The sequence below is a fragment of the Chrysemys picta genome, chromosome 11, assembly GCF_011386835.1.
Source record: "Chrysemys picta bellii isolate R12L10 chromosome 11, ASM1138683v2, whole genome shotgun sequence".
NCBI classification, from domain to species: domain Eukaryota; kingdom Metazoa; phylum Chordata; order Testudines; family Emydidae; genus Chrysemys; species Chrysemys picta.
In genome coordinates, this window is record NC_088801.1 from 36,340,047 (window position 1) to 36,360,590 (window position 20,544).

Consider the following 20,544-nt stretch of genomic DNA (forward strand, 5'->3'; position numbering starts at 1 on the left):
TGTCAGAGAGAGAGTGGGCCCAGCACAAGTCTCCTCAACACAGGACCCATCTGCATATAACCCTCCTCCTCCCCCCCCCCACTCCACTCAACATTACCACTGCCTCCCTACATCACAGAACCCTCTTTCCTCTCCAACTCCATCTTCACAGTTACCCCCATCTATAGACCCTGCACAGCCCCACTCACTACCTCTCACCCCCTGCTATACAGTCATCCTCCAGGGTTTCATAGATAATATTAACTTTTTAAAATATTGGTTATCTAATTATTAGTTTTCTTTCAACTATGATCATCATCTTGCACAGTTTCATATCCTGGAAGTTTACTTGGTATATATTTGCCTTTTTTTTTTAATTACAACATAAATAAATAAGTTATCCTATATCCCAGATCACTAAACCAATAAATCAATTGCAAATTCAGAGGCAGATTCACCAGTACCTTCTATGCTTCTCTAGAGATGCAAAGCAACTGTTAACCACTTAACTGCTCAGGATGTTCCAGCTACTTTTCCCTGCTGCTGAATGTACTCATGAATCTGGCCCTGAAAATTAATTAACCCCTGCCCCCTCTCCCCGCAAAAAACCTTTAAGGTTGATACTACATAACTTCAAATCATTAGACATACCACCCGATCTGATCTTGATAAATTGGAAAATTTGTCTGATGCCAATAATCTGAAATTCAGTAATGCCAAGTGCAAAGTATTACACTTAGGAAGAAAAAAAATCAAATGCACAAATACAAAATGGGTAATAATTAGCTAGGCAGCTGTACTGCAGAAAAGGATCTGGAAGGCATAGTGAATCACAAACTGAATGAGAGTCAACAATACAATACCAAGGCAAAAAAGGCAAATATTCTGGGACATATTAACAAGACAATCATATTTAAGACATAGGAATTAACTGTTCTGCTCTACCTGCCACTGGTGGAGTCTCAGCTGGAATATTGTTCCCGCTTTGGGCACCACACTTTGAGAAAGATGTGGACTACTTAAACAGTTCAGAAGAGAGCATCAAAAAGGATAAGAGGTTTAGAAAAGATGACTTATCAGGAAAGCTTAAAAAAATTGGGCATGTTTAATCTAAAGAAGGAGGGACACAAAAATCTTCAAATATATTGTTATAAAAAGGATGGTGATCTATCGCTCTCCATGTCCACCAAGAGTAGGACAAGAAGCAATCAGCTTAGTTTGCAGCAAGGGAGATTTACATTAGATATCAGAAAACTTTCTAACTATAAGCATAGTTAAGTACTGGAACGGGTTGTCTAGAGAGGTTATGGAATCTCCATCTTTGGAGGTTTGTAAGAACAGGTTACATTAACACCTTTCAAGGATCATCTACATATACTTAATCTTGACTCAGCTCAGGGGATTGAGTAGATGACCTCTTCAGCTCCCTTCTTGCCCTACATTTCTTTGATTGTATGGTAGCCTTCTTTCTGGGTTTCTAGTTTAGGGCTTGTATGAATTTTTTAATAATTAATAAAATCCAAGGAAATTCCAGATAAAATCTATGTTAAACTGGAGTTGAGTATAGATCAATAGCATGGGGTAAAACTCAGAGGATGTTGTAAATATCCCCGAAGAAGCATTATAAAACACAGGAAATTCGGAGTTAAGTTTAAACTTACAAGTCATCCAAAGCTGATAAGATAAGGAAATGCACAGTTAAGGTATCCCAAACAACATTAACTTTGTCCTGTACCAATGTAATGCATTTACTATACAACCATGATTTATACAGTTTAGTGTTTGTTTTTCCAAATTAGTTTAAACTGATTTTTAAATTACAGGTTTTTTTTAAATATTTTCCGGGTGTCACTACTGTGAAGAGACGTGGGTACAGGTTATATTAGGTACAGTAAATTGGATGTTTGCCAGGACAGAGCCAACTAGTGGCTAAAAACATGGAGGGCTCAATCAAGCCTTTGCTATGAATCCAGAGTAATGGGCAATCTGTTTTTGCACTGTCCCAAGAATAACCTGGGCAGGAAGACTGTGACTCAGTTACATCTCCCTCCTGGCTCTTCGGCTGCTCTGGGGAGGAAGTAAACAGCACCAGGTCTACAGCCCACACAGTGTATGCTGGCCAGCATGTTGAACACTAAAGTCAATCACCAACCCATTCTACCTTCTCCTTCCCATCTGTGCAAAAATGAGGACAGAATAGCTCTGTAGAGCCTACATCCCCTCCCTCCCATACCCTATGATGTTTCTGTGCTTGCCAGGCTAATATTTGTCCCAGAGTTTAGAACCTGTATGCCAGCACAACCTTCAGTACCTGTTCAAGGTTCATGATACCACTGACATACACAGAACAATCTTTTTAAAAAATTAATCCACCTGTGAACTGAGTTCCCTCTGTCTCTGCTGGGTTTTACACTTGGACACTCTTTTTCATAGGAAAATCACAAACTAACCAGTTAATAAAGACTTACATGAAGAGTAATAACATCCAGTATATGTCAAAGTGAGACTTCCTATTTTTAGCAAAAGAGGGCTGTAGAATCTCTTTTGTGTTGTTTTATTTAGGCTGGCGTCCTCCCTCCAGAGCAAGAGTAGAAAATGTGATGGGGAGGTTTTAACATTAAACTCTGCTAGAGGTCTAGCCAGAAATGTTACCAAAGTAACTGCATCAAAATTAGGTGAGGTGACTTGGAGTTCCATTCCAACTTCTGTTTCTCCCCCAATACACAGCAGTGATCACAGCTACATACATATGAATATACTTTTTCTTTTAATGTTTTATCTTTATCTCTATTACTTTCATTTCCTTTTTCTCTATTGCACTTCTGTAGAGGGTTTCTTCCAAGATTAAGGAAGTTGCTCACACTGAGTAGGGTTACCATACGTCCGGATTTTCCCGGACATGTCCGGCTTTTTGGTGCTCAAATCCCCGTCCGGGGGGAATTGCCAAAAAGCCGAACATGTCTGGGAAAATGCCGGCATCCCTGCCCCAGTCCCCTGCTTACCTGCGCAGCTCCAGCAGGCTGCGAGCTGCAGGCGGATTCCCCGCTGTGGCTGCTGCTGCTCCCCCCAGACACCTCAGCTCTGTGTAGCTGAAGAGCAGAGCTGCCCGAGTGCTACCGGCTTCACGGTTTGCCGGGCAGCCCCCAGACCTCCAGACCCTGCGCCCCCAGCCGGGCGCTTCCCCTCCCAGGCTCCGGCTGCGCTGGGGAAGCGCCCGGCCCGGGGCGCAGGGTCTGGAGATCTGGGGGCTGCCCGGCAAAACCGTGAAGTCGGTAGCGCTCGGGCAGCCCTTTTCGCATGGCTGGGAGGTGGAGGAGGGGGAATGCGGGGCACTCAGGGGAGGGGGCAGAGTTGGGGCGGGGACTTTGGGGAAGGGGCAGAGTTGGGCCAGGGAAGGGGCGGGGCCAGGGCCCCATCAAGTGTCCTCTTTTTAAAAACCTTTAATATGGTAACCCTAACACTGAGTCATCAAGTGGCCTGTGAAAATGCACAAAACACGAAGTTCCAAAATTTGGGATTATCAGTAAATTAATGGTGGTGGAGGAATTCGAGGAAGATACAACACTATCAACACTATCAACAGAAGAGAAAGTTTCTACATACTGCTATGCCAAACAGCCTCAATTCTGAGCCACAGGAAAGAAAAAAATATTTTAATCCTCTATTGACAGTGATTACTATTGTGGTTATTTGTGATATGTGAATCCTTGTCCTGCACAATTGGACCATCTCTACCAACTTGTTTCAGAAGGTAACAAAGAGTCCTCTTTCACCTAAACTGTGTTTACTCTCACTTAACACAGCTTTTAAAAAAAAATAATTGAAATTTTGTAGTCCCTGACTCTGCAAACATTTATGCATATGCTGAATTTTACACACATAAGTAGGCCCAATGGCATTACCATATAAGATATTCACATAAAGTCCCAAGGGACTACTCACATGTGTAAAGTTAAATACCTGTATAAGTGTTTGCAGGATTGGGGCCATGGGTGGTAAACTTCCTTGGAAGTGGAGTAAGGGGCAATCTTCTGTCTTTTACAGTATCAAGCTTACTATCAGTGCTTGAATAATGGAAGAACAAATTCACAAAAATGAACAAAACAGTTTGCAGATACAAGGAGCAGCTTTTACTAAACGTTACCAAGAAGACTTTCCTCTATAGCCCATAGAGCTTGCTTAAAGGTATTTTATTTAGAGTTAATACAAGAACCCTACAGACCTTCATTCTGTAAGATAGTTAGCTTAAGTAGTTATCATAAGACTTTGAGGCCTATGAACCTCAGCGTGAGTGGGTTACTCAACAGTGACCCTAAGTTACTAGGGAGTTGGGAATACTTTGTCTAGGGGATTTTTGTAAAAAACAATACCGGGTAACTGCAAGAATATGAACTGATACCAGCTTGTGGATATTTTAGCATAGGAACAGCTACAGATGCATAACCACAAAATTGCTTTGGCAACAATGTGATGTGTATATTAATGATCTCAACTCATTATCATATAACAACCCTACAGGATAAGGACACCCCAACATTATTAGGGTGAGGAAGTGTGGTGTTTAGATGCTGCTTGTATTATTAGAACTGGGAGCACTGGCTGTTGGGAGTCTGAAAGGACAGGAAACATGAAGGAGGGGGTAGGAGTTGAGGAGGCTGAGTGAGAGTTAGAGTGTGCAGCAGCAGCTTGGTGAAGAGATTTCCACTGTAAAAATAAAGTCCTGTTGAAGCTTCTTAGTACCTTGCCTGCTTGATACAACAGGAAGTTAGTTATGGACAAAGGAGTCCGAGTGTTTATATGAATATTCATGGTAGTCGCAAGGCCCCGTAATAGGCGAAACCACCACATAAGCTTTGAGATCTTAACCATCGGACTTATTTGACATACCAGAAGCAGGTTAGGACCCTCATGGAACACTGCCTGTCTCCCACTACTAGGTCTCCATGAGAAAGCTGTGAGTATACGTAAGGAATGGTGCATGTCACCATTACTACCTTAATACTGCACTATACCTATGCCTTCATTTGGGTTGAAAAGCGTGTGTTTTTATCAATGAAGCTTGCTTTGCCCTCAGTGTGAGTGTTATCATTGCTGTGCACATTGAGGTTCCAAACCAGATACTGAACTTAACTCTGTTATACATGATTCTGGGACTGGAACCTTTTAAACCCTCAGAAATTTTAATCTGTGACTAACTGGAAAACGCTACAATTCAATATAATCAATAACCAATAATCGATAACCACTCAACAAATCGGTCAACACCTCCTCCCTTTACAAAGGGCACTGACAAATATATTTTAAAACAAACCAAATGTCCTTGCCACTGTTGCTAACAACACTTTAGATTATCAAAACTGATTTTTTTTAAAATCCAGTGTCCTGTTTACTACTTATCTTGTTTATTTACCTTTTGCATTTCTCTCAGCTTGTACAAATGAAAATTGATGCAGACCAAACTGTCTGGTACTCCGCCCTGGAAGATTTCAACTGCAAACACTGAAGAGAAGTATTTGATCTTTTTAAAGCCTTTTTTGTTGTATTTTTAAGACATTCCTGGACACATTTCTATTTGTCTTAGCTTTAGAAAAAGCTTGTTTTTACAAAATCTAAAGGGGAAAATTAATGGGAAATTTTAGGGGAAAAAAGATACAGGAACAAAGGCAAAAGAAGAAGAATGTAGGTGTGAGTTTGTCCTCCTGGAGACTTATGTACAGGAGCATTTCAGAGGCTTTAAACCATCTTTTCACCATTAGAGTGGGTGACCGTGGAAATATACCAGCTACTTATGCGTTGTAGCTGCCTTGTACTGTAGGGGGACAGTAACCTCCTGGTAGCTGAATGTCGGGCATTCAACCCACACACACACACACACTGACAAACGCCAGGCAAAGAGAAATGTGATTATGTCAATGATTGCTTCTTCTGTGGCTTCCCAGAATCTCTATACTGATATATGCTACAGAGTTCTCTTTCTCACCCCGACACACCTTTTCAGCCAGGGATTTTGAAGGGGCCTCTTGAAGCACTTCTAGAGCCCAACTGCACTGGTACAGTGACATCTAGGATTTGAAGCAGGGTGGAAAATCCATTTGCCAAAATTTAAATAAAAGCCAAAGATAAATACTTTGGGAAAATTAGCCAACTCTTGTTTTTGACAGAATAAGGCAAGAAAAATATTTTATTGGACTTTAATGACCAAAAAATAATGTGTTTCAGGTTTGTCTCCCACCAACTTCTTTAGCTGACAGAAAATAATCCAATATTTACTCTACTGAGCTGGGATTGGAAAAATCAGCTTCACCTTTCTTACCTGTAAAGAGTGACTGAGGAAGCAGGAAAGAGAAAAACACCCAGATAGTACAAAAAGAACAGGAGTACTTGTGGCACCTTAGAGACTAACACATTTATTAGAGCATAAGCTTTCGTGGACTACAGCTCATATATGCATCCGAAGAAGTGGGATGTAGTCCAAGAAAGCTTATGCTCTAATAAATGTGTTAGTCTCTAAGGTGCCACAAGTACTCCTGTTCTTTTTGCGGACACAGACTAACACGGCTGCTACTCTGAAACCAGATAGTACAGTGATGGGCACCTTATATGGTAAATGCATATTATTACAGTAATTCATTTTATAAAGTACTAAGCCCTTTATCATTACCTCATGGGCATATTATCTATTATATTTTTACTCTAACACAAGAAAGCTTTGGATAAAATAATCCTTATAGCCCTACTTTGTTTTCTCTCTCCCACTCCAATTAAAAATCATATCTTATAATCATTCCATCTCAAGTGAGATATTTTAATGGGAAGAAATGTAATGCAGAAAGTTCTTAAACTAAAATGAAAAAACTAGTTTTGGACCTGTATGTATGAAAGAATATGCAATGAAACACGTTCTGCTGATTAAAGGCTTTCCAGTGGATGGCTTCTCCTAAATCAGTGGTGCTTTCATGCTACAGCTGTTCACGATGCCTCTTGTCTATCTCACAGGGATTGTTTGCACAAACTAAACATGTTTGTTTCTTATTTGTGCAGAAAGCATTACAAACAAACCTAGGTACATAAATCAAACCTGTTGAACTCCACAGGATAGGGCAGAAAATAAACTTCTGAGACTGAGGTAGGAAGTGAACCTGGCAAAATAAAGGTAATTTACAGGAGAGCTACTCCTGCAACTCCTTAGCAGAGAAGGCCACTGGAGACCATATCCTCTTCTTCTTCCCATCATTTGCTCAGATATTTCTCTGTCATTTCTCTCCACGTACCTTGGATCTTCCAATAAACATGGCAGCAATCAAGAGGAACCTGATAGGGAGAGGGGAGAATTCTCCTCCTCCATCTCATCCCAGTTCCCTCTCCAGGGTTGCAAACTATCATTTCACAACAACTAGGCAACACTTTTGCGGAGTAACCTAGGGGCGTTGAGGGAAGTAACTGCACGGGGGCTTTGAGGCGCAGGGGTGGGGGAGAAACTGATTTGATATAAAGCAGGGGAAAAAATCTTCGAACCTTTATGCGTGTAGAGAGCAGCCAGACACTACGGTGATGGGCGCTACTACACACACGCAAATGAAGGAATACTAAAAAGAATACAGGGCGCGTGTTTGTTGCTAGCCTCAGCCGCCCCTCGTGTGTAAAGCCAAGTGAGGAAGATGCTGGAGCGCTCTCTCGGCAAACGCGAGGAGCGGCTGAGAGCTAAGCCCCGACCACCCAACAAACCACCAAGAGGACAAAGCACTTACTTTCGGCCATGCCCAGGAACTGGTTTCAGACTGAAGCGCAGGTGCCGCCTCCTTCTCCCAGCTACTGGTTTCTCTTCCCCTGGTCTGAGTCCCGCTTCCTCCCTCCCGCGCTGCTGCGAGCAGGGGCTGCCAGCCCCCCGCCACAAGCGACAGAGCGGGCTCCAGAGAATGAAAACAACCGCGCCCGTCTCAGCAGCACCAGCTGCGCCCCCACGTGAGCCGCGGCCCCGCCCGAGCCATCGGGGAAAGCCGAGCGCTAGGCTGGGCTAGTGCCCAGGGCGAGGCAAAGCGGTGTCACCGACGGGGGGGGCCGCAGGAACCGAACCCCAGTCCCAGCGCCGCTAAGGGCGCGGCAGCAAGAGCCGGGAGCAGTTTGTACCACTAGACCAGCCCCCCTCGCTCCGCGGCACGTGGGTCTGAGTGCAAGAGCGTGTGTAGGTGTCAGTGGGGGGAGGCACAGGAGGGGCTCTCCGGGAACAGGAGGCTGCGGAGGTCGAGGGGGAGTCGCGTGGCAGGGGCTCGGCGAGGCACGCCGAGGGGGAGAAAGTTTGCAAAGAAGGGGTGTCGGGGGAGGAGAGCGGCGGCAGGTTGGCGAGAGCAGTTTCCCTGCGAGGGGGAAGGGCGGGGAGGCAGGAGTCCAGCGGTACCCGCTGCGTGAGGAGGAGAGTCCCCAGGCGGGCTGCCCACGAGGGGGGAGGTGGATGCCTACACGGAGCGCTCAGCGGGCTGTGTGACACCTGTGAGCAGTGCTCGGGCGGTCCCCGGGGGAAGCCACAGGCTGTACTTCGAGCGTGTGCTGCGGGAGACTCGGGGGTGACTGGCTGGGAATGCCCCCTCTTGGCGGTGTAATTGCCCCAGTGCTTATGCTGAGCCTGCCCGCTAAAGGCTGGTACTCCGGAGGGCGCGGGTGGGGCATGTCGGAAAGGGGAGAAGGTGTCTGGAGAGCTGGTGAAAGGCGCAGCTGCTTGGAGCTGAGGGTGAGGACGGTGCAGACTGCACAGGAGAGAGCAGGGAGCCCAGTCTGCACCGGTCGGAGGAGAAATGTGGGTGTCACGCCAGGCAGTTTATGGGGCCAAAGGGGGTGATGGCAAAAGAGCCGCTAGTGCCTCACACCGAAGGGGTCTGGGGATGTGTGGCTGGAGAGGATGCACTTGCCGCGCGAGGAGCTGCGATTCGGGAGCCGCCCTTTGCTGGGCGTTGGCTACTCATGCAGCAAAGCCGGGCGGGAGGGGGTTCCACTCTTGGGCAGACGATCCGCCTTTGAAGATTATAGTGGCTGCTGCTGCTGCTCTGTTTGCAGCTGATCGCTGTGGGGAGGAGGGAGGACTAGAAATGGACAAGCAAAGACGGTAGAGTTCTGGCTTTGTCTCCCTGCCGGGGAGGGAGGGGATGATGTAAGGGAAACCTAGTGCCAGGGAATGAGGGGTTAAACACACTAGCGGGTCAAGCAGGAGGCGGAGACAGAGTTAAAGGGTATGGAGTGCAGCTAGAGAGAAACCGGAGCCATCTAAAACCCAGAGAAAGATCTAATTAGAGGACAAAACGGGATTTAAAAAGATAGCAGATATACTCAATGTTACAAGTATTGACCTGGTTTCGTGGTTTATACAACTATAGAGTCTGTGTTAAATAAGTGCTAAAGAAAATAATGCATCTGTCTACTGCAAGTGAATTACAAAATGTGACTTAATAAAACCAACCGATTCTTCTCTCCTCTCCCAGCTCTGTACCTCTTCTTCCACTTCCCCCATCTGTTAACCTCACATTTGTTAACATTTTTGGTTCTTAGTACCCATATTCTTATTTTCACATCCAGTTTTTAAAAGTATAAAATGTATTTTTGCTTCATTTTTCTAGATTGGTCTCTTCAATTTAGCTATTTTTGATTTAGAAGGTGAAATATTTTTTATACAGTCCTTACCCCAGTAAGGGGTAAAAAGTGCTATTCTTGGGAATAGCTTCCTCTTGACACTTTTCATGCACATCGAACTCCAAAATGGTTTAACTTTCCAACCTGAAACCTCAAGTTGCTGGATGAGGGCCTGAATTACTAGCTGAGTATTTAGGAATGTGCCTAACTGTGAGCATGTGAGTGGTCCCCTGAGTTAAAATTACTCATCAGCCTAAGTGCTTTACAGAATAAAAGCATCATTGTGAACTAGTCTCCAGCTCAATTTAAAAGCATTATTTTAAAATGTAATAATTGTAAAATTCAGTTTTGTGCATGTGCTGAACAAAATTTCAACTAAGTTTACAGGACTACAGTGTAGCATAAACACATTAAGTCCCATAGACATTATCTGCTGCGGTTTCACACTAATATAGCCATGTTAGTATGTATCCGCAAAAAGAACAGGAGTACTTGTGGCACCTTAGAGACTAACAAATTTATTTGAGCATAAGCTTTCGTGGGCTACAGCCCACTTCTTCGGGTGCATAGAATGGAACATATATTGTGGAGATGTATATACACATACAGAGAGCATGAAAAGGTGGGAGTTGTCTTACCAACTCTGAGAGGCCAATTAAGTAAGAGAAAAAACTTTTGAAGTGATAATCAAGATAGGCCAGTATAGACAGTTTGATAAGTGTGAGAATACTTACATGGGGAGATAGATTCAATGTTTGTAATGGCTCAGCCATTCCCAGTCCTTATTCAATCCTGAGTTGATTGTATCTAGTTTGCATATCAATTCCAGCTCAGCAGTCTCTCCTTGGAATCTGTGTTTGACGCTTTTCTGTTGCAAAATTGCCACCCTCAGGACTGTTACTGAGTGACCAGACAGGTTAAAGTGTTCTCCTACTGGTTTTTGAATGTTATGATTCCTGATGTCAGATTTGTGTCCATTTATTCTTTTGCTGTGCAACTGGGAAAGTTCCAAGTATTATAAATCAGGAACAAAGTTGTAATTTTTTTTCTGAAGAAGCAGATAAAAGAAAACAATTTGTTAAAAAGCCACTTTAATCTGAAAAGATTTTACATACTATTGTTACAAATAACACCTAAAGTTACTACACTAGTAAGGTAATAGGAAAAGATCATTTCTTCTTTTAGTTTTGCTTTGTACATTTGTACTTCATGTATAATCATTTTCATGCTTCACTGTTATGCAGTTAGTCTCCCCGATAGGCCAATGAGGTAAAGATCAATGAGGGTATGTCTACACCCAGCCGCTAGTTCGGCGGCTGGCAATCGAAGTTCTGGGTTCGACTTATCGCATCTTGTCTGGACGCGATAAGTCGAACCCGGAAGTGCTTGCCGTCGACTGCGGTACTCCAGCTAGACGAGAGGAGTACCGCGGAGTCGACGGGGGAGCCTGCCTGCCGCGTGTGGACCGAGGTAAGATCGAACTAAGGTACTTCAAACTTCAGCTACGTTATTCACGTAGCTGAAGTTGCGTACCTTAGTTCGATTTGGGGGGTGAGTGTAGACCAAGCCTGAGACAGGATGGAACAGGAGAAAGTGGGGTGCCCAAAGGGGTCCAGAGCACCCCATGGAAAGATGCTGTTCTTGCTACACTTGCAAGAGATAAAACTCTCTTTCCAAGACGGGGAGGGGACGGGATCTCTGCATGGGTGGAACTTCACAAGGAAGTGGGGTCCAGCCCAGAAAAATTCCAGGGGGGGGGGAGCCAGGGCAAGCATGGTTGTAGTACACCCTTTCCTGGCCAAAGACCCAAACACATGCCCGAACTAGAAGTCTTCCCCAAAGAGGCAGAAGAATCTGCATCTGGTAGACACGCTGAGGGCACAGAGAACTGGGAAAATGCAATAAACGCTAAACAAGTCAAATTGAGTGAACGAAGCCTGTCCACCGTAGATTTGCTGTTAACCTTGTGTCTTTTGCTAATTCACCTATGGGATAAAACAAAAGAATTCACACTAGTGGTAAACCCTTTAAAAATGTGGGACATACCTAATTTTTGGAAGAAGCTGTTGTACACAAGACAGCCCCACCAGCATGTTACTTTTCAGCCCATACCTGTGAGAAGCAGCAAAAGCATAACAGGCCTATTCTGCTGTGTAGAAGGGGAAACTGAGGCACACCACCTCATGGCATTGGTGGCTAAATGCCAAGACACCTCCACTTTAACAGATATTGTTGTCTGCATTCTGTTAGCAATACTACAAGCCAACCTTTTTGCAAGCATCTGGGGACCAGGAACACCAAAAGGGGCTAGAAGTCCTAGGAATGACCTCATACGGTTTCAAGGTACTGAAAAGGAGTGTGACCAAAGACAAACAGAAATTTTACAGGTACTGCCTCCGCCATGGACAGTGTCCAAGTCTCTGGCAGTAAATTCAGGGGGAGGGTGCGACAGTGTACCCCATAAGGCTTTATGGGGGTGTGTGCTTTGTGACAGACCCAGACCAGTGGGGTACAGGAGTCTGGTAGAGGGCAAATATACTGGTCACTGGATGAGTAGTTTTCTGTTCCCTGAGTGACCAGACCTATTGGGATCCAGGAAGTGGGCGGGCAAAGCCCGCCCACTGCTAAAGGATCCCCCCCAGCCTAACGGGGGGTCCACAGGACCTGGAGACCAAAAAATTACGGGGGACAACTAATAAAAGAACAGGGACAGGAGTGAGGTCAAAGGGTCAAACGAAGCGAACCAGACGGGGACACCGAGCAGAGAACCCCGGACAGCGCCCACTGCTCCTCGAAGGTGTCAAGGGAGCCAGTGGACGCAGCCCAGAGGAACTCTGCCCGGATACGTGAAAGAACAGAGGACCTGAAATACGCCCCACAGTCACAGGAAACTCCATCGGCCAACCTCCTCACTCTGGTTTTATAGATGGCCAGTTTCGCTAGGGCCAGAAGGAGGTTGACCAGGAGGTCCCGCGACTTTGTGGGGTGACGGATAGGGAGTGCATAAATAAAAAGGTGAGGAGAAAAGTGCAACCAAAACCTTAACAAAATATCCGTGAGGAGCCGGAATAGGGGCTGCAGCCTGGCGCACTCCAGGTAAACATGCGCCAGGGTCTCCCTCACGCCGCAAAAGGGGCAGGTGTCTGGGATAGGGGTAAACCGCGCCAAGTACACGCCCGTGCTCACGGCTCCGTGAAGGAGCCGCCAACTGATGTCCCCGGTGGGCTTCGGGATCAGAGCAGAATAAAGGCTGGCCCACCGGGGCTCCTCACCCTCCAGAGGTGGCAGAAGGTCCCGCCACTTCATGAGGACCCGGAGGTGCAGCAGGCGGCCCGGCACAGCCTCGGTGACCCCCAGCACCTCGGGCCGTAGGTCGGGGGAGAACAGGGTCGCCACTCCAGCCGTACGAACTGTGAGGTGGCTAAAATAGACCCTGTCCCCCCACTCCAGCCGCCAGCTAGCTTCAGCGGCCGGATCCGTATGGGTCTCCTGCAGGAAAATCACAGAGTACCCCCCCTCCCGAAGGAAGGAGAGCACCTGGCTCCTGCGGAGACCCATCCTACAGCCCCGGGTGTTTAATGTTGCGAAGATGATCGGTGCCATGAGGAGGGCTGGGGGGGATCCTCGCTAGCAGAGACACCTACGGCCTCCGTCGGGCCGCGCAACAATCCGTGACCTACCCCATAAGCGATTAAGGAGTCACGGAAGAGGCGGACCCGTTGGTAGGCCGCGGCGGCCTGCCTCCTGGTCCTCTTACCCTCCCCCATGAGGGCCCTCGCAGCCCGGAGGATCTGATGGAAATCCCCCCATCACTGGAGTGCAAGTTGTACCTTGTTGCGGGAGCCACGGACGTCCTCAAGGAAGTCCCATAACTCCTCTCTCAGCGTATGGGGGGGTGGGGTTATTGATCTATGGCTATCCCCCAGCGGGGCCCCTGTCACAGACCCGTGGCCCACCGAGACGGGCAAGCAGGGGGCAGACCCTCAACGTGGCGTCCGATGGGCTGGCGCCACGTGGCCCGCCTCAGACCCTGGTTCAATGGGGGGCGGCGGAGGGAAAATAGCAGCCCCTGGTGGGTCGGGACAGGGAAAAACAAAGGCCGCTCCTTGGGGGTCATCCTCTGGGATATGGAAGGAGACAACCCCAGGGGCGGCAATAGCATCATGGGAAGTGGAGGGGACAGAGACGGGGTCAGTGACAGGGGCAGGGTTGGAGTCAGGAATAGGGACAGGGGAAGGGGCGATAGTGGGATCGGGGGCCTCAGCAGCCAGGCCACTGGGTGGGGGGGGTGGCACCCCACAAAGGGGCTCAGGGATTTGCAGGGAGGGAGGTGGGCCCTCGGCGATGCCGGACTCGTGCTCCAAGGCAGATGGTAAGGCCACGGCATCCGTAGGTGGAGAATCAACGATGGGGCCCCCACCCGGAAAGGAGGTCAGCTGTCCCTCAGCCATGAGGGAGTCCCCTGGCGACTCGGGTCCCAGTTGCGTGGCACTGGTCATCGCCTCAAGAGGTTCGGCGGCTGCTAGCGGGGTGCCATCTGCAGTTGGGATGGTGGAAGAGTCCAGGGGCTCCTCAGAGGCGGGAGTGGAAGCAGTGGGTAAGGGGACGGAATACGGGGAAAGGGGGGCCGAGGCGAGGTCGCTCAGATCGAGGCCCGCTGGCAGAGGGTCGTCCTCCCCCTGGGTAACCGGGGTCAGACCCAGGGCCTCGATCTCCTCATAAATGGAAGGGAGATCACCTTCCACCACCTCAGGGCTCTCCCCTCCTGCACCCGAAGCGACGCTCGCCTTGGTGCATGCAGGGGCTTCAGATTGTAAGGGGGCGAGAGGGGCTCCATCAGGGGTTTCTATAGGAAGGGACACCGGAGGAGGGGTAGTGATTTCCTCCGATGCTGCCACGTCTTTCCTAGCCGGCAATGGTGGACAAAACCCACCCGGGGGCAAAGCGGAAGGCTCAGCATCGGTTCCCCCCTTCCTGGTCTTCTGGGGGGCTACCGCATCAGATGGAAGGAGCAGAGTTCGAGCCTTCCGCTTGCCTCGCTTCCCCTGTACTAAGGACCAGTCCTCCATGGCATCATCTGGGGGCTGGCTAACAGGAGTTGGGTCAGGGAGCAAGAGCGAAGGCTTAGGGACTCGGGGAGGCAATGGTGGGGCAGCATGAAGGAGGGAGGATTCTCTCTGGGGCATGCCCTCTTCTATGCCCGGCGATATCCCTACCTCACCCTCCTCCACAGGCCCCGCCAGATCGCAGGCGGCAGAGGCGGGGCCCTCTCGTTCATCTAGGCGCACTGGGGGAGATACCCCTTGGGCCCGAGCGGGAGCATTGGTGGGCCGGAAAGGAGGAGGGGCGGCTTCGGGCACCGGGCAGCTAGGGGCGCTGGCGATGACGGGGTCGGCGCCCTGCCGGGGCTCGGGGGTCCCGGATGTCCCTCCGTGCCAGGCCAAAGGGCAGTCCCTCCGGACGTGTCCTATCGCCCGGCAGAGGTAGCACCGGGCCTCCCCCGTTGAATAATGTACCCGGTAGCGGGCCCCCTGGTAGGGGACCAAGAAGGACCCCTCGAGTGCCTCACCGTCACGTGCCGGCGGCGGCAGTTGTAACTGTACCTGCCGGCGGAAGGAGAGGATGTGACGGAGGGCGGGGTCTTTTCAGCTCAATGGGAGAGGGCTGACCACAGAGATCGGCCTCCCCAGGGTAGAGAGGGCGGGTAACAGGGCGGCATTTGGAAGGAAGGGAGGGACAGAAGTCAGGACCAGTTGGGCGCCCAGGTCTTCTAGCGGCTCCAGGGGGACATACACGCCCCCCACCGCCAGGCCCTTCTCCACTGCCTCCTGGGCAGCGGCCTCCGATGCTAGGAAGAAGACGACCTTTCCGTACATCTTGGAGGCCGCCACAATGGCTGTGGGCCCCACCACCCTCGCCAATGCCCGCACGTAGGTCTCCACGTGGGGAGAGGTGGGTACCAGGAGGCAACGGACGCCGTGCTCCCTGGTCAAGGTGGGGAAGGGGCCCCGGCCTCTATAGATGGTAGCAGAGGCGGTGGATGAGGGAGATGACGTAGCGGCAGGCGGGGGGGCCGCCGCCACTTGGGCGTATGCCCTGGGAGCTGGGGGTGGGACACTCATAGAGCTGGTGGAGGGAACAGCAGGGAGGGACACCGCGGCTTGTTGTGGGGCCGCGGCAGTAGGGGCACCTCCTGCCATAGAGGGCCTGGCTTTTTTAGCGGGGCCTTTACCCTTCTTCGTGCCCTGGCCCTTCCTGCCGGCTGGGGGGACTCCCCCAGAGTCAGAGGGGGCACGGGACGTGGCAGCAGCGGAGGTCACCTCGTTACTCACCGCTGCCGGCGCTCCAGCAGGGATGGTAGTAGGTGGCTTGGCAGCGGCGGTTGAGGTAGAGGCTAGGGGGGATGATGGTGGGGCGGGTGGAGGAGGGGTAGCAGGGTCTGCCTGAGGGGTCTCACTCTCTTCGTCCCCTGCCATAATGAGGACGGGGGGAGAGCAAACACTGGAGGGGGGGTAGGGAAAGGGGAAGCAGTTCGACCACTCTTCCCCGCTAGGCTGTAGGCAGGGGAGGAGGGCGCCAAAAAAGTGGAGGGGGTGGATGGGGGGGCTATCAAGGCTAGGGGTCAGTCACCGACTCGGGGAGGGTTTCCGGCTCCTCTAGTCGCACCAAGGAAGGGGAATATAACAGCATTGGGGGGTGCAGTGAGACAAGGTCAAACTAAAATGGGGAGGGGCACAAGCGCAAGGGAGGGGACATGGGCGCACGAAGGGAGAGGCTAATCAATACAAGGGGACCGCAGGGGAAGGGGAACAATCAGGCTGGGAGTGGGGCAGAGGAACCATGAGGCTAGCTTCAGAGGCTGGGGCGGATCAAACAGACAAAGGTTGTAGAGGGAAAGGGCGTGGCAGACAAACAGACTGGAGCTAGCAAGGGGCTGGGGCAAGGGAAAGGGGCAAAAGGCTGCAAGGGGCAAATGGGTAGGTAGCAGGGGCAAAGCTGGGGGCTTGCTGTAGGGGGTAGGGGGTCAGTCCAAAGGAGGGGGGGGCACGTGCACCCAGGTGCACTTGCAACAAAAAAGGAAGTCCTTGTAAGCTGACTGCTGTATCAGGCCCAATGGTGGCAACAGGGCGTGGCAAGCCTTGGGGAGCAGCTGAGTCCCAGAGGCAGGAGCCCAAGGCAGATGGTGAGTAGTCAGTGGGGGTGGTGGAGGGGGCAACGATGATGGTGGTGGTGGTGGGGGTTGGGGGAGACACAGATGGACCAGGGGGCAGGCTCCATGCCACACCCCCTGTGTCTCCACAAACACAGTCTAGATCCCCACCACAAGAGCACAGTTCAAAAGTTACTCAGTCTGGGAGGGCCCCCTCCACAGTGGTCTGTAGAATTCCTACGCGCTCCCCCACTGGCAGATGGTCCTCTTCTTCTCCTCAGGGCTCCAGCGGCTCCCCAGCAGCAAACGTAGCAGCTCCAGGCGGCAGTCTGGTGGCCAGCAGGAAGGACCCTTCTCAGGTGGAGGTGGTGGTGGCATTCCCAGCAGCAGGAGCAATGGTTGGGGTCTCTCCCTCCTCTTCTCTGGGGAGTGGGCCAGTAGGCCCCCCCCAAAGGGGCTGGAGCTGGAGCAGCAGCACCCAAGGGTATGGGTGGGTCTAGCAGCCAGCAAGCAGGTAGCAGAGAAAGAGGAGGAGCAGTCCCCTACCTCCCTCCAGGCCAGAGGGCTACAGGAGAGTGATCTATGATTCCCAGGTCAGACAGGGTTTCTGTTCCCTGAGTGACCAGAGCAGGGGCTGTACTAGAGTAATCAGGAACCTGCTAGAACCAGTTAAGGCAGGCAGGCTAATTAGGACACCTGGAGCCAATTAAGAAGAAGCTTCTAGAATCAATTAAGGCAGGCTAATCAGGGCACCTGGGTTTTAAAAAGGAGCTCACTTTAGTTTGTGGTGGGAGTGGGAGGAGCTGGGAGCAAGAGGCACAAGAAGCTGAGAGTGAGAGGGTGTGCTGCTGGAGGACTGAGGAGCACAAGCATTATCAGACACCAGGAGGAAGGTCCTGTGGTGAGAATAAGAGTACGTCTACACTTACCGGAGGGTCTGGCGGCAGGCAATCGATGTTCTGGGATTGATTTATCACGTCTGGTTAAGACGCGATAAATCAATCCCGGATCGATCCCGGCTCGACGCCAGTACTCCAGCTCGGCGAGAGGAGTACACGGCATCGACGGGGGAGCCTGCCTGCCGCGTCTCGACCCGCGGTAAGTTCGGACTAAGGTACTTCGAATTCAGCTACGTTATTAACGTAGCTGAATTTGCGTACCTTAGTCTGAAGTGGGGACTTAGTGGGGACCAGGCCTAAGGAAGGTGTTTGGAGGAGGCCATGGGGAAGTAGCCCAGGTAGTTGTAGCTGTCATACAGCTGTTACAGGAAGCATTATAGACAGCTGCAGTCTATAGGGCCCTGGGCTGGAACCCAGAGTAGAGGGCGGGCCTGGGTTCCCCCCAAACCTCCCAATTGACCTGGACTGTGGGCTCTCCCAGAGGGGAAGGTCTCTGGGCTGTTCCCCAACCCACATGGTGAATCTCTGAGGCAAGAAAATCTGCCAATAAGCGCAGGACCCACCAAGATAGAGGAGGAACTTTGTCACACTGGTGTCAGGGGCGGGATCTTGGGGTGCACAGCACGGCGGAAGAAGGAGGATGATTTAAACAAAAAAAGGGAGAGAGTTTATTTTTTTTCACCACAATGGATGACTTAGTGCGGGCACTGATACAAGCTACGGCGGCCTAGCAGGAGGCTACCCATGTCCAGGCAGCTGCCCAACAGGAGGCAGTGCGGCTGCAGCAGGAGACTAATCGCTTGCTGATGGACCAGGCTTCTCAAGTCTGAGCTATGTTGCGGGAACTGGTAAACCAGATAAAATCCCTTACAGAGCTGAATCGAGGCCATGATGGGACATGGCTCATACAGGCCAGCCATTGGCTGCAGAAAATGACACGGGAAGATGATGTAGAGGCATACCTTCTGGCCTTTGAGAGGACAGCCCTACGGGAGGCCTGGCCTCGAGATCAGTGGTCTGGCATCCTTGCCCCATTCCTGTGTGGGGAGGCCCAGAAGGCCTACCATGATCTGCCTGAAGAGGCTGCGGCAGACTACCCCCAGCTGAAAGCAGGGATCCTTGCCAGATCTGGGGTAACAACAGCAGTGCGGGCCCAGCAGTATCACGGTTGGAGGTACCAGGAAGACAAAACCCCGCGGTCCCAATTGTATGACCTCATCCATCTCGCACGAAAGTGGTTGCAAACAGAGTCCCAGAGTCCGGAAGAGATACTAGCGGTTTTGGTCATCGACCAATACATGAGGGGACTACCACCAGACCTTCGTGCCTGGGTAAGCCAGAATGAACCCTCACCTATGATGAGGTTGTCACCCTGGTAGAGAGGCAAAGGACAGCGAGGGAGCTGACCCGACCAGTTAAGGAAGAGGCACCTGGGTTAAACTAGCAGCACCTGGGTTAAACTAGCAGCACCAAGCCCTAAAGTTCGGGTGACTGGGCCACCAGGAGGGCCCAGGTGGAAAAAGAGAGAGGCTGAAGGCCCATTAGAGGCCACAAAGAGTCGGAGCACTGAGGGAGAAGAGGATCGTGATGTTAGACTGCCCAAACCAAGAGACCGGGGAATGCCTAGGGCTCCATACAGATGTTATGCCTGCGGGGAGCGGGGACACATAGATGCACAGTGTCCCAATGCTGAGGAGCCTATGCAGTGTAACCTGGGGAACTGGGCAGATCCATGCTCCCTAATCCACCTGGTGGGGGGTCTCACTAACTCCACATATGTATACCAGACCAGTGAAACTAAATGGGGTAGGGACCACGGCACTGGTTGATTCGGGGAGTGCTATCACGCTTATCTCAGGGAAGCTTGTGAAGCGTAGTCAGCTGCTGCAGGCTAAACGTACGGGGATAACATGTGTCCATGGGACAGTTAGTTACTACCCCACCATCCCAGTAAAAATTGAGATCCAAGAGAACACTACTGAGGTAGCAGCAGGTGTAGTCCCTAAACTCCCATACCCGGTGCTCATAGGAAGGGACTTCCCAGGGTTTGGAAACTTACTCCCAGTAGGGGAATTGGAGAAAGATGGGGACCCTAAAATTGATGAGGCATCCACAGCAGACTGTCAACCCGCAATCTTCTCTGAAATATCCCCAGATTTGTTCTCCACTCCCAGACAGGGTAGAAAGACAAAAAGGGAAAGAAGGGCAGCTAAGGCCTTGGGAACCCGAATACTGACCCAAAGCCAGAGGGTCGCTCTTGTAGGTAGGTGGACCCACGCAGCTGAAGAGGAGGCCACGCAGGAGGTCGAAGCACCTGAGTCTGACCCCCACCCTAATGCTTCTGAACCAGTAGAGGCAACAGAGACTGGGCCCCTAGATCTTGGGCAGATTAGCCCAGGGAGAGGAAATTTTGGACGGGACCAGGCAGAAGACCCAAGGTATGACAACATTAAGAAGGAGGTGATTGAAATAGATGGGGTCCCCATGGAAGGGAAAACCCAGGGACCAGGACCCTACTTCATAATGAAGAAGGATCTCTTATATCGGGTTGCACCAGTACAGGGGCAGAAGGTACAGCAGATCCTAGTACCTCAAAAACACCAGAATGCTGTATTAAGTCTGGCTCATAGTCATCTTTTTGGGGGGCATTTGGGGGTAGAGAAGACCCTGGCATGAGTCCTACAATGGCTCTTCTGGCCCGGAGTACATGAAGATGTGCGGAGGTACTATGCCTCCTGCCCGGAGTGTCAGCTGCACAGTCCCCGTCCCCACTTGAGGGCACCTTTAGTACCCCTTCCCATCATAGAGGTCCCCTTCGAGCGAATAGCCATGGACCTAGTGGGACCCCTGGAGAAGACGGGTTGGGGCCACCAATATATACTCGTTGTTTTGGACTAT

At 50.5% G+C, this 20,544-nt stretch overlaps 1 protein-coding gene across 1 annotated transcript in view; it reads right to left on the reverse strand.

Annotated features, from left to right (window-relative positions):
- Positions 1-7,924, reverse strand: part of LOC101945174 (sodium channel protein type 2 subunit alpha-like) — a 190,588-nt gene extending 182,664 nt beyond the window's left edge. Inside the window, exon 1 of the mRNA XM_005290394.5 lies at positions 7,728-7,924. The gene's annotated coding sequence lies outside the window, so the exon portion shown is untranslated. The remainder of the gene's footprint in view (positions 1-7,727) is intronic.
- Between the last annotated feature and the right edge of the window lie 12,620 nt (positions 7,925-20,544).